The sequence below is a fragment of the Salmo salar genome, chromosome 29, assembly GCF_965601325.2.
Source record: "Salmo salar chromosome 29, fSalSal1, whole genome shotgun sequence".
NCBI classification, from domain to species: domain Eukaryota; kingdom Metazoa; phylum Chordata; class Actinopteri; order Salmoniformes; family Salmonidae; genus Salmo; species Salmo salar.
Genome location: NC_138319.1, coordinates 40,252,040 through 40,264,120, shown reverse-complemented (window position 1 = coordinate 40,264,120; position 12,081 = coordinate 40,252,040). Strand labels below are relative to the sequence as shown.

The window sequence follows — 12,081 nt, the reverse complement described above, 5'->3', positions numbered from 1 at the left end:
CCCACCATTGTGTTGAACACACAGGGCCTCCATCTTGGAATTCCCCCACCATTGTGTTGAACACACAGGGCCTCCATTTTGGAATTCCCCCACTATTGTGTTGAACACACAGGGCCTCCATTTTGGAATTCCCCCACTATTGTGTTGAACACACAGGGCCTCCATTTTGGAATTCCCCCACTATTGTGTTGAACACACAGGGCCTCCATTTTGGAATTCCCCCACTATTGTGTTGAACACACAGGGCCTCCATTTTGGAATTCCCCCACTATTGTGTTGAACACACAGGGCCTCCATTTTGGAACTCCTCCACCATTGCAAAAAAATATATATATTTTGGAAGCTATAGAAATACATTTTATTAATGTCTACGTTCATTTTTTGCAACGTTTTATTCTATTACAGACATCTAAATGTGTCACAGTTTTGCCCCAGGTCCCCAGCTAACACACCTGACTCCAACAATTACCTAATCATGATCTTCAGTTAAGAATGCAATTTGATTAATCAGCTGTGTTTGCTATTGATGGGGGGAAAGGGTGATACCAATCAGGCCCCTGAGGACTGGAGTTGCCCACCCCTGCTTAAAATGTATACTTTTTTGCAACTGTATTAAATAAAAAAAACAGAAATACCTTATTTTTATAAGTATTCAGACCCTTTTCTATGAGACTCAAAATTGAGCTCAGGTGCATCCTGTTTCCATTGATCATCCTTGAGATGTTTCTACAACTTGGAGTCCACCTGTGGTAAATTCAATTGATTGGACATGATTTGGAAAGGCGCACAGCTGTCTATATAAGGTCCCACAGTTGACAGTGCATGTCAGAGCCAAAACCAAGCCATGAGGTCGAAGGAATTGTCTGTAGAGCTCCGAGACAGGATTGTGTTGAGGTACAGATCTGGGGAAAGGTACCAAACTATTTCTGCAGCATTGAAGGTCCCCAAGAACACAGTGGCCTCCATCATTCTTCAATGGAAGAAGTTTGGAACCACCAAGTCTCTTCCTAGAGCTGGCCACCTGGCCAAATTGAGCAATCGGAGGAGAAGCGCCTAGCTCAGGGAGGTGACCAACAACCTGATGGTCACTCTGACAGACCTCCAGAGTTCGTCTGTGGAGATGGGAGAACCTTCCAGAAGGACAACCATCTCTGCAGCACTCCACCAATCAGGCCTTTATGGTAGAGTGGCCAGATGGAAGCCACTCCTCGGTAAAATGCATGACAGCCCACTTGGAGTTTGCCAAAAGGCACCTAAAGACTCTCAGACCATGAAAGACAATTCTCTGGTCTGATGAAACCAAGATTGAACTCTTTCGCCTGAATGTCAAGCGTCACGTCTGGAGGAAACCTGGCACCATCCCTACGGTGAAGCATGGTGGTGGCAGCATCATGCTGTGGGGATGTTTTTCAGCGCCAGGGACTGGGAGACTATTCAGGATCGAGGGAAAGATGAACGGAGGAATGTACAAAGAGATACTTGAAGAAAACCAGCTCCAGAGCGCTCAGGACCTCAGACTGGGGCGAAGGTTCAGCTAACAGGACAATGACCCTAAGCACACAGCCAAGACAATGCAGGAGTGACTTCAGGGCAAGTTTCTGAATGTCATTGAGTGGCGCAGCCAGAGTCCGGACTTGAACATCTCTGGAGAGACCTGAAAATAGCTGTGCAGCGACACTCCCCATCCAACCTGACAGAGCTTGAGAGGATCTGCAGAGAAGAATGGGAGAAACTCCCCAAATACAGGTGTGCCAAGCTTGTAGCGTCCAACCCAAGAAGACTCAAGGCTGTAATCACTGCCAACGGTGCTTCAACAAAGTACTGAATAAAAGGGTCTGAATACTTATGTAAATGTAATATGTTCTGAAAAAAAAAATATATATATATACTGCTCAAAAAATAAAGGGAACACTTAAACAACACAATGTAACTCCAAGTCAATCACACTTCTGTGAAATCAAACTGTCCACTTAGGAAGCAACACTGATTGACAATAAATTTCACATGCTGTTGTGCAAATGGAATAGACAACAGGTGGAAATTATAGGCAATTAGCAAGACACCCCCAATAAAGGAGTGGTTCTGCAGGTGGTGACCATAGACCACTTCTCAGTTCCTATGCTTCCTGGCTGATGTTTTGGTCACTTTTGAATGCTGGCGGTGCTTTCACTCTAGTGGTAGCATGAGACGGAGTCTACAACCCATACAAGTGGCTCAGGTAGTGCAGCTCATCCAGGATGGCACATCAATGCGAGCTGTGGCAAGAAGGTTTGCTGTGTCTGTCAGCGTAGTGTCCAGAGCATGGAGGCGCTACCAGGAGACAGGCCAGTACATCAGGAGACGTGGAGGAGGCCGTAGGAGGGCAACAACCCAGCAGCAGGACCGCTACCTCCGCCTTTGTGCAAGGAGGAGCAGGAGGAGCACTGCCAGAGCCCTGCAAAATGACCTCCAGCAGGCCACAAATGTGCATGTGTCTGCTCAAACGGTCAGAAACAGACTCCATGAGGGTGGTATGAGGGCCCGACGTCCACAGGTGGGGGTTGTGCTTACAGCCCAACACCGTGCAGAACGTTTGGCATTTGCCAGAGAACACCAAGATTGGCAAATTCGCCACTGGCGCCCTGTGCTCTTCACAGATGAAAGCAGGTTCACACTGAGCACGTGACAGACGTGACAGAGTCTGGAGACGCCGTGGAGAACGTTCTGCTGCCTGCAACATCCTCCAGCATGACTGGTTTGGCGGTGGGTCAGTTATGGTGTGGGGTGGCATTTCCTTGGGGGGCCGCACAGCCCTCCATGTGCTCGCCAGAGGTAGCCTGACTGCCATTAGGTACCGAGATGAGATCCTCAGACCCCTTGTGAGACCATATGCTGGTGCGGTTGGCCCTGGGTTCCTCCTAATGCAAGACAATGCTAGACCTCATGTGGCTGGAGTGTGTCAGCAGTTCCTGTAAGAGGAAGACATTGATGCTATGGACTGGCCCGCCCGTTCCCCAGACCTGAATCCAATTGAGCACATCTGGGACATCATGTCTCGCTCCATCCACCAACGCCACGTTGCACCACAGACTGTCCAGGAGTTGGCGGATGCTTTAGTCCAGGTCTGGGAGGAGATCCCTCAGGAGACCATCCGCCACCTCATCAGGAGCATGCCCAAGCGTTGTAGGGAGGTCATACAGGCACGTGGAGGCCACACACACTACTGAGCCTCATTTTGACTTGTTTTAAGGACATTACATCAAAGTTGGATCAGCCTGTAGTGTGGTTTTCCACTTTAATTTTGAGTGTGACTCCAAATCCAGACCTCCATGGGTTGATAAATTGGATTTCCATTGATTATTTTTGTGTGATTTTGTTGTCAGCACATTCAACTATGTAAAGAAAAAAGTATTTAATAAGATTATTTCTTTCATTCAGATCTAGGATGTGTTGTTTAAGTGTTCCCTTTATTTTTTTGAGCAGTGTATATATATATATATACATATATATATATATATATATATTTTTTTTTTTATAATACATTTTTCTTTGTCATTATGGGGTATGAAATGAAACACTAAATGTGGGATGCATTTATGAGAATGAAGTGGTCAAAATTCTGCTAGTCAGGGCACATTTCATCCTGTCAACAATGGAAGTAAGGCTGCAGTGGATCCCGACCAACAACACAGACATAAAGTACCACAACGATCAGCAGCAGAGAGAGCATGATCAGGGCTTCACCAGGTACGTTAAAGAGCCAACTTACTACCTCTATGCTAACGTTAACTAGCTACAGAGCTACCGCATTTAGCTCACATCTGCCATCTAAATAACACTGACTAACTCTAAAGTAACCATGTTTGTCAGTAGCTTCCGGTAGCTAACTGTTGGTGCTGTGGTACTAGAGCAGAAGTGCCACTCATTCCATTGAGGGCATATTTATTTATTTATTTATTTATTTATATATATATATATATATATATATCATGTTTTAACTCGGCAAGTCAGTTAAAAACAAAATGTACAATGACAGCCCGGATGACGTTGGCCCAATTGTGCACCGCCCAATCACGGCCGGTAGTGATACAGCCTGGAATCGAACCAGGGTCTGTAGTGGACGCTTCTTGCACTGACATGCAGTGCCTTAGACGGCTTCGCCACTCAAGAGCCAAAAAAAAAAAGGTGTCCGCAGGTTTTTCCTTTTATATTAAGACAGTGAGTCAGTGACCTTAATTCATCAATCACGTACAGAGGAAGAGAGAGAAAACCTGAAAGCCCTCCGTAGAATGACTGACACATGTCCTAGAGATAGGCTTGTACTACGGGGAAATAAGTCATTTTGGTCACGACGGAGGTCAATGTTTGGCTGGGGACAAAACTGTGTTTGTGTGTGCGTGGCTGGCAGGCAGGCTAAACCGAAATGTGACTCTTTGGCCATGTATTAGATTGTGAATCTGTTGGCATTTACGGACAACAACTAAAAAGGCCAGGTTCTCCTTAGAGGGGCAGATTGCAGATTTTTTTGATCAAAGTTTAATTTTTGATCTTAGGATCAAGGTTGTCATCTGGTCAGCTTGATATCCCCTTCCTCCATTTCTGAATTCATTTTGTGGCTATTTCTTGCTAGCTGTCAAAATAAGTGAGCTAGATGTTTGCGTATGTCGATAACATAGCCAAGTTTGTCACTGGTATGATCTTGTATCCTAAACCTAGCCAGCTGGCCAGCGATAATCACAAGACGGAGAAAATAATTCACTTTAAGTTTCATCTGCTGCTTGCTTGATAATGTTCACTCAAATACATTTTTACACATGTAATTAATGAAATGAGATGTTTATATTCTATAAAAAAAATATAAAAAAAGTGTGAGTCATCAAAATTACGATCTTGAGTTCGGGCCTTTCCGTCAGTTAATTAATAGTTAGTTAGTTAGTTAGTTAGTTAGTTAGTTAACATACAGCACCAACTACATACATACTACCTGGACTTTAAGGGCCCTTACAGTAGTATTAGTGAGGGAACACTGTTTGGAGTGAGTGCAAAATTACCTCTAACAGAACTACTGCCGGAAAAGAAGACCAGTTTCAGACTCACACGGGGCTCTCTGAATGTACGTACGGCGCTACTGAATGAATGCTGAGAACGGAAAGCAGGAGAGAAAGAACCGGAATCAAAGAAGAGCCTGACTCCTCACACAAGGGAAAATGAGTCGAGTGTTCAGAGCGGAGAGTTTGAGAGTTCGGCGGATGTTAGAGGAGACACAAAACGTCTCATTACCAAGACGAGACGAGACACCAGAAGAACAGAGAGGCAACACGTCACGACGGCTTTAAAACACAATGACAACAGGGTAACAACGATGGAAAAGGAGGAGAGGGGAGAATAGGTGCATAATTGACTTCCTGTCTGAAGAAACCAATCTTTTAAATTAGGCAGTATGACCCGAATAGAGAGAAGTAAAAGGGCTGTGTGAATGAGAAACACCCCAGGACCAGATAACAGCATGTAGGGCTATTCCTAACCATTCCCCCTCACAGAGTCAGGCAGTCATAAACTTTATGCTTATATCATAGAACCAGGGAGAGAGGCCAGGGAGAGGCCAGGGAGAGGCCAGGGAGAGGCCAGGGAGAGGCCAGAGAGAGACAAGGGAGAGGCCAGGGAGAGACCAGGGAGAGACCAGGGAGAGGCCAGGGAGAGGCCAGGGAGAGGCCAGAGAGAGGCCAGAGAGAGGCCAGAGAGAGACCAGAGAGAGACCAGAGAGAGACCAGAGAGAGACCAGAGAGAGACCAGGGAGAGACCAGGGAGAGACCAGAGAGAGACCAGAGAGAGACCAGAGAGAGACCAGAGAGAGACCAGGGAGAGACCAGAGAGAGACCAGGGAGAGACCAGAGAGAGACCAGAGAGAGACCAGGGACCATTTCCCCTCACAGAGTCAGGCAGTCTCTCTGAGAGAGATGGAGAGAGAGACAGAGAGAGACCAGGGAGAGACCAGAGAGAGACCAGAGAGAGACCAGAGAGAGACCAGGGAGAGACCAGAGAGAGACCAGAGAGAGACCAGAGAGAGACCAGGGACCATTTCCCCTCACAGAGTCAGGCAGTCTCTCTGAGAGAGATGGAGAGAGAGACAGAGAGAGAGACATAGAGAGATGGGGAGAGAGAGAGATGGGGAGAGAGAGGGAGAGAGAGAGAGATGGGGGGAGAGAGAGAGATGGGGAGAGAGAGAGCTGGAGAGCTCTCTCTCTCTCCACCATCTCTCTCTCTCCACCATCTCTCTCTCTCTCCCCCATCTCTTTAAAATGACTGCAGAGAGCTGGAGAGAGAGAGAGCTGGAGAGAGAGAAAACAAGTTAATCAGTCATGGCAACAACAACAAAGTGCTGAAAACATGTTGTTTGACTATTTAAAAAGATGTGAACATGATAAAGGAAGAAGAATGAAGCAGTTTTGGTGCAGGTACAGCCAACTAGAGTTACCTACACTAGCCACAATAATACATATACACACGCATTTGGAAAGTATTCAGACAACTGAATTATTTTGCACATTTTGTTTACATTACAGCTTTATTCTAAAATTGATTTTTAAAAAATTTCAAAACTGATCTTTTTTTTATTTTATTTTTTTACTGATCAATCTTCACACAATACCCCATAATGTCAAAGTAAAAACAGGCTTAGAAATTAAATGCATTTAAAAAAAAACAAAAATGCATATACTTTACATAAAGCACCAGTCAAAAGTTTGGACACACCTACTCATTCAAGGGTTTTTCTATCCTACTATTTTCCACATTCAAAACTATATAAGAACACATATGGAATCATGTAGTAAACAAAAAAAAAAAGTGTTAAATCAAAATATATATTTTAGATTCTTCAAAGTAGCCACGCTTTGCCAAGAGTACGCAAAGCTGTCATCAAGGAAAAGAGTGGCTACTTAGAAGAATATAACATATGTTTTGATTTGTTTAACACTTGTTTGGTTACTACATGATTCCATATGTGTTATTTCATAGTTTTAATGTGGAAAATAGTAGAAAAGAAAAACCCTTGAATGAGTAGGTGTGTCCAAACTTTTGACTGGTACTGTATACACATATCGATACTGGACTCACATATCAATATCACATCATAAAAAAATTATATTGCAATATATAACTATCACATTTTTTCCCCCACCTATCACTAATGGTCCCAGCGCCCCCTGCCTAGCTTCAATCACATTGTGCTGCGAGAGCTGGAATGAAAAACTACAGTTGCCAAGGTTATCGACTTGGGGAATCAATAATGTTAGATCACAACAACAACAAAAATGATTTCATCCACAGACAGATCGAGAGAGAAAGCCCAGTTCGCTCCTCCAGCTAGCCTCCTAGCCTCAAACACTGATGGATGGGAGGAGGAGACAGGAACACGCGCCTAATTGAAAATTGAGTGCTCCAAATATAAGCAGCAATCAGCAACGTCCCAAACAAGCACGGTTTCATTCATCTCCCGCTTGAACTCAAATAAACAGCAGATTTAATGAGAATATCATTGTAGCCATTGGCTCTCAAGACATCTGCTGCTTTAAAACTGGCACAGTTTAGCAGTTTGGGACGAGAGAGGACCCAGTGAGCAAAAGTTTGTCTTTTAGACGTTGGCGTGCGAGCACCATGAATTGGTCAACAGTTGAAGTCTGAAGTTTATATCCACTTAGGTTGGAATCATTAAAACTCCTTTTTCAACCACTCCACAAATGTCTTGTTAACAAACTATAGTTTTGGCAAGTCGGTTAGGACATCTACTTTGTGCATGACACAAGTCATTTTTCCAACAATTGTTTACAGACAGATTATTTCACTTAAAATTCACTGTATCACAATTCCAGTGGGTCAGAAGTTCACATACACTAAGTTGACTGTGCCTTTAAACAGCTTGGAAAATTCCAGAAAATGATGTCATGGCTTTAGAAGCTTCTGATAGGCTAATTGACATAATTTCAGTCAATTGGAGGTGTACCTGTGGATGCATTTCAAGGCCTACCTTCAAACTCAGCGCCTCTTTGCTTGACATCATGGGAAAAATCTAAAGAAATCAGCCAAGACCTCAGAAAACAAATTGTAGACCTCCACAAGTCTGGTTCATCCTTGGGAGCAATTTCCAAACACCTGAAGGTACCACGTTCATCTGTACAAACAATAGTACGCAAGAATAAACACCATGGGACCACGCAGCCGTCATACCTCAGAAAGGAGACACGTTCTGTCTCCTAGAGATGAACGTACTTTGGTGCGAAAAGTGCAAATCAATCCCAGAACAACAGCAAAGGACCTTGTGAAGATGCTGGAGGAAACAGGTACAAAAGTATCTATATCCACAGTAAAATGATTTGTTTGGCTAAGGTGTACATTACAGATGTATTTGGTCAAATGTATTTGGCTAAGGTGTATGTAAACTACCCGACTTCAACTGTATTAAATGCCTGCAGATGAACTAAGAAGGGTCAAAGTTTAAGTTTGTACTAAAACGGCTAGATGAATATCAGTACCCCAATCTGTCATATAGCACCAAGTCAACCTCGCCTGTGTAGCTGGACTACCAGTGAAACGTCTGTTTTTAATCCGTCATTACAGATCAACTGCATCTGTAGCCTTAAAACATCCGTCTGACAGACAGTATTATGGAGCTTTCCTTAATACATTATAGTCTAATCAGGGAATTAACTTCTTCTTGGAAGATCATCAGCATTCATTCCCCAGATAATACATTACATAGGCTATGTATTATGCATTTCAATCTCTCTGTACCCACGGACATGCACTACATCCCTTCATGTCAAGCTCATACTTTCACCAAGGTAGGTACAGTGAAATGGAATATGAAGGAAGACAAAACAGTAACACCAACATAACTCCTCCAGGAGGAAAACATTGACCCTATTCTGAGTTGTCAGAACTCTTCCAGGAGGAAAACACTGACCCTATTCTGAGTTGTCAGAACTCTTCCAGGAGGAAAACACTGACCCTATTCTGAGTTGTCAGAACTCTTCCAGGAGGAAAACACTGACCCTATTCTGAGTTGTCAGAACTCTTCCAGGAGGAAAACACTGACCCTATTCTGAGTTGTCAGAACTCTTCCAGGAGGAAAACATTGACCCTATTCTGAGTTGTCAGAACTCTTCCAGGAGGAAAACACTGACCCTATTCTGAGTTGTCAGAACTCTTCCAGGAGGAAAACACTGACCCTATTCTGAGTTGTCAGAACTCTTCCAGGAGGAAAACATTGACCCTATTCTGAGTTGTCAGAACTCTTCCAGGAGGAAAACATTGACCCTATTCTGAGTTGTCAGAACTCTTCCAGGAGGAAAACATTGACCCTATTCTGAGTTGTCAGAACTCTTCCAGGAGGAAAACATTGACCCTATTCTGAGTTGTCAGAACTCTTCCAGGAGGAAAACATTGACCTATTCTGAGTTGTCAGAGGGAGTGTAATGTTAACTAATGTTTATTTCTCTTTTGTTTGCTGACTATTTCATTCGCTTTGGCAATGTAAACATATGTTTCCCATGCCAATAAAGCCATTTGAATTGAGAGAGAGAGAGAGAGACAGAGGGCGATAGAGGGTGGGCGATAGAGGGTGGGCGAGAGAGAGAGGGTAAGAACGAAGAGAGAGAGAGAGAGAGAGAGAGAGTGAGAGAGTGAGAGAGTGAGAGAGAGAGAGAGAGAGTAGCACCAGACTTAGCTGAACACATCAGCGTACTTTTATAGTTGACTGGCCAGTGAACCCAGCAACACAAAAAGCTCTCTGTTAGTTTCCCTCCCTGTTGCGGAATAACTATTGTTAGTTCTCTACCCACTGAGCTGTTAAGACATATTTTTAAAAGGCTCCCAATACAGACGAATGACCTGTAATAAGCACAGCAACCAATGTTCCTTCCTATTTAGAAATTAGACAGAAATGTGCACTTACTTAATAATCTGGTCTAGAAGGCGATTACAGAAAAAAAATGATTGGTAAACATGCACTTACGCTGATATTGGTAATAGCAGTTATAAAAAAAAAAATTCTAAGCGAGATTTTCAGTCTGATTGGAGCCCACATGCACGCACGAAAACACACAGAGACACGATTAAGAGATTAATATAAAAGCTCATCTGCAATCGAATTCGAGGTCGGCTCTGTGGAATCCTGTTACGTTGTTCTAAGCGTCCGAAACCTGTGCCAAGAAATTCGAAACCAATTTGTGAGGCAGTGTGTTCCTTCTTGCCATGCAAGCACGGCTGTTTCTTCAAAATGGCAGCATGTTTCCCAGTCGAAACCTTTCGCACGTGTATTATGAAAACATTGTGACGTTTTGTCATTTTGGTGTTCGGCAGGTTTTCGGCTGTTTGTGCACACATTTGTCCTTGATGCAAGTTGAAGTTCAGTAACCTGGACTCCTGAGTGGCGCAGCGGTCTAAGGCACTGCATCTCAGTGCTAGAGGCGTCACTACAGTCCCTGGTTCGATTCCAGGCTGTATCACAGCGGTCTAAGGCACTGCATCTCAGTGCTAGAGGCGTCACTACAGTCCCTGGTTCGATTCCAGGCTGTATCACAACCGGCCGTGATTGGGAGTCCCAGTCCCCAGCGTCTTCCGGGTTTGGCCGGGGTAGGCCGTCATTGTAAATAAGAATTTGTTCATAACTGACTTGCCTAGATAAGGTCACATATACACACACTGACCAAAAAGTCATGCCCGTTCGGGTCGTCGCTACGGAACGCCCGTTCGGGTCGTCGCTACGGTTCGGGTCGTCGCTACGGTTCGGGTCGTCGCTACGGAACGCCCGTTCGGGTCGTCGCTACGGAACGCCCGTTCGGGTCGTCGCTACGGAACGCCCGTTTGGGTCTTTGCGTGTCAAAAAAAGATATACGCCAAATAAGCTTGTTGACGAATCAGGACCTGAATATGATGTCACATAATAATTTAACGCGATGATGAATTTTATAGTTATTACACATTGATTACACCATCACTCGTATTTCATATGTCACAACGATTCATCGATATGTCTGCTATGATGCTGGTAAAGTTGTCTCGCGCAGCTACGGTGCTGGTCATAAAGAAAGCTAGCTAGCGCATAGATGCAAACAATGTTCTTCCCCAAAAACAAAGCAAAACGACGTCTGTTTCAGTAGCTATAGTTAGCTAGCTAACTATATAGCTAGTCATCATCTAAAATAACCCTAATTTACAAGACAGTTCTTATTTGATTAATGGTGGTCGGACCCATCTATGTGAAGCTAGCCACAGTAAGGATTAGCCACAATAGTGGACTTTGCAGTTAGACTTCAAAATAAAAGTTTGGCATAATTCTACTATTTGTATTCATTTGCATCACTGTCAATGGCATCATTTTATTTTGAAGGCAAACCGCAAATTCCACTATTGTGCCTAATCTTTATTGTGGCTAGCTTCACAACACATAACCCGATCCGGTCGAGCCTCACAAGCCAGATGAAGCTAGCTGGCTGCTTAAAACGTTAGTTTTGGGAAACAGGGTTAAGTAGCTGGCTAGCTATTTATTTTCATGAACTTAAGTTCAATTTTAATAGGTGAACAACAAGTGGCAACCTAGCTAATTACTTACTCACAAGGATTCCTAAATCATTGTTAAGTATAATGAAAATGTCTGTAGTTTCTACTGGTCATTGTTTTCAGGCTGGTTGTATTGGTGCTAGCTAGGTACCAAGCTAAAGCTAGCTACCCCAGAAGTTGCGGTCTAACAAATGGCGCTTTATTACAAACGTGGTATTGTAAACGCATCGTTCGTAGCCGGTGTTTGCAGACTTTTTTTGTACAGCTTTGACAGTGCTACTGTATCTTTTTGGCACGTAAAGACTCAAACGGCGTTCCATAGTCGTGAAGCTAATAGCAGTGACGCTATTACTGTGTAACTCCGGTAGGGAAACATCCGAAAAATAGCGCACTTGTTAGTGTGTACCGGTGCTCGACCAGTCGGCAAAAGCCAACATCATCCACGACAGAGAACGGTTGATTGTCAAGGGCAATGAATTCCATTATCTTGACTTTAATGGATTTCGCCTTTGAGTCGTCGTCTCGCTGAAATGTTCTTACTCT

General features: G+C 43.9%; 1 protein-coding gene across 2 annotated transcripts in view; it reads right to left on the bottom strand.

Annotated features, from left to right (window-relative positions):
* The window catches only part of LOC106590677 (divergent protein kinase domain 2A), a 92,261-nt gene that overhangs the window by 76,294 nt on the left and 3,886 nt on the right, over positions 1-12,081 (bottom strand). The window lies entirely within an intron of this gene.